At 45.8% G+C, this 2,500-nt stretch overlaps 1 protein-coding gene across 1 annotated transcript in view; it reads right to left on the bottom strand.

Moving 5' to 3' along the window:
- Positions 1-2,500, bottom strand: part of LOC134460280 (keratin-associated protein 5-11-like) — a gene marked incomplete at its 3' end in the record, with an annotated part of 47,839 nt that overhangs the window by 44,960 nt on the left and 379 nt on the right. The window lies entirely within an intron of this gene.

Below are 2,500 nucleotides of genomic sequence, written 5' to 3'. Positions count from 1 at the left end.
GCCCATATGAGTGTGTGTGTGTGTGTGTGTGTGTGTGTACGTGCGTGTGTGTGTGTGTGTGTGTGTGTGTGTGTGTGTGTGTGTGTGTGTGTGTGTGTGTGTGTGTGTGTGTGTGTGTGTGTGTGTGTGTGTGTGTGTGTGTGTGTGTGTGTGTGTGTGTGTGTGCGTTTTATTTCATTACAGACTTGGCCCAGCCTCACTGCTAGCGCGCTAAGTGATGTGATCAAAGGATTAGCCTCCCATCTGAAACCACAACTGTTATACCTTTATTTCTTTCTTTCCTTGTCTCTGTCTTCTCTCTCTTCCCCTCCATTTCCCCTTCTTCTCTGTCTGTTGTGTTTTGTTCTTCTTGTTTTTTTTGTGTGTGTGAGTCTGGAAAGCTGTAAGCGTTTGGCGCAAAATGAAGGCAGTTTCTGGGGAGAGGTACAGAAAAAAGGGGTGCACAAAAATGACAATAAATGACAAAGGGAGAAGTAACAGGGCTTTTGGCTTGTCATTACAAGGTCTTAACTTGTTTTCGTTGTCAAGTGGCAATGTCGATTCTTTTGTGCACGGTTTGTTTGCTGCTTTTTGAAAATGTTTTTTGTTGTTGTTGTATGTTGTTTTTTGTTTGTTTGTTTTAAATCAAAAGCGGGACCAACTGGTTGGCCGGCCTTTCAGAAGTTGGATTCCAAAAACCGTGTATCTGCTTTGGTATGAATTTCTCTTCATCCTAGATTGTTTTGTACTGTATGTTCAATTTAAACTGATGATGAAATAATTGTGTATCTAGTTATTTAAATGTATTAATTTCAAAGAAAGTATACTTGATGCATGATGGACTGAAATCTGTAGACACAAAAACATTTTGTTATTCCGTATACAAGTGTTATAGAAATGAGATTGACTGTTGAGGTTAATCATTTATTTCATTAATTCTGTGTAGTCTTACTTGTTGTTTAGGTCATCAACACACTTGTGAAAAAGAATAAGAATAAGTAGCACTATCATAGATAAACAAAAACACACTCTTTCTAAATGTTAAAAAAAGTTTAGTCTATTGCTCAGGCAATGTTACTCTGTATGGAGTCTTTGTTGCTTAGATGATGGAGATCTTACAGCAAACTGTTATTACACTAAGCTAAGGGAAATGCAATACACAGTACATTACATGTGCTTGTGCGTGTGCGTGTACGTGTGTGTGCGTGCGCGTGCGTGTGTGTGTACCACGCTCATAGTCTCACAGCTTTCTCAATAGTACTCAATCTAACCCCAGAAAGATGAATTTGTATTGTCCTTTCCCCCATTGGACAGACCTATCTGACTCACTCGCTCTGTGTGTGTGTGTGTGTGTGTGTGTGTGTGTGTGTGTGTGTGTGTGTGTGTGTGTGTGTGTGTGTGTGTGTGTGTGTGTGTGTGTGTGTGTGTGTGTGTGTGTGTGTGTGTGTGTGTGTGTGTGTGTGTGTGTGTGTGTGTGTGTGTGTGTGTGTGTGTGTGTGTGTGTGTGTGTGTGTGTGCTCATCTTCTCGCCTTACATATCCAACCTGACATGCTGGGGCCTCCTTATACACACACACACACACACACACACACACACACACACACACACACACACACACACACACACACACACACACACACACACACACACACACACACACACACACACACACACACACACACACACACACACACACAGTCACACACAAACCAAAAAAAACAGGCACAAGCGAAGGTTGGAAAAAAATGTAAGAGGCAGGGAAATAGGAAACGAAAGAAGACATTCTTTCCACAAATTGAATGATGGGAGTGCTTTTCGGGGCGCCACGGCCTTATTTACCTAGCCGGGGGCTGAGGAGGGCCCTGGGGCATGTTGCTCCGACCTGCCGTGTTAGACAAAGGTAGACTAGGAGATGAGATAGGCAAGCCCTGGAGGGAGAGAGGCAGAGAAGCAGCCGGGGCCTGTGTGTGTGTGTGTGTGTGTGTGTGTGTGTGTGTGTGTGTGTGTGTGTGTGTGTGTGTGTGTGTGTGTGTGTGTGTGTGTGTGTGTGTGTGTGTGTGTGTGTGTGTCTCCCTGTGTTTGATCAATGAACTCAATTACAGGCAGGGACCCGTCTCCCATCTCCCCCTCTCTCTCAGGGCCAATGACAGCTTTGGCTGGGCCCAGGACAAAGTCATGTAAAAGGGCTCCCCACCCGATACATTCAATGTGATGAGATCCCAAATATGCCTCCCCCTCCCCCCCATCTCCCTGGGCACAGGACAACTGACCCCTTTCTCCCCCTTCTCGACTTCCCTGCTCTCCCCTTTTCTCCCCTTTCCTCCAGTTTCCCTTCCACACTTCCAGGGGACCAGGGGTCTGTCGCAAGCCTCCTCTCCCAGAGATGATGCATCGAATCCAGCAAGGGGGTGATGGGGGACCAGGGGGTGGGGGTGGGGGTGGTGAGAGGTACCACACCTGACATGCACAGACACACAGGCGGATGCATACACATGTGCGTACAGTAGAGATATACACAGA

The sequence above is a fragment of the Engraulis encrasicolus genome, chromosome 12 (genome assembly GCF_034702125.1).
Source record: "Engraulis encrasicolus isolate BLACKSEA-1 chromosome 12, IST_EnEncr_1.0, whole genome shotgun sequence".
NCBI lineage: Eukaryota > Metazoa > Chordata > Actinopteri > Clupeiformes > Engraulidae > Engraulis > Engraulis encrasicolus.
The sequence above is the reverse complement of the archived record's forward strand: the minus strand, read 5'-3'. Positions and strand labels throughout refer to the sequence as shown.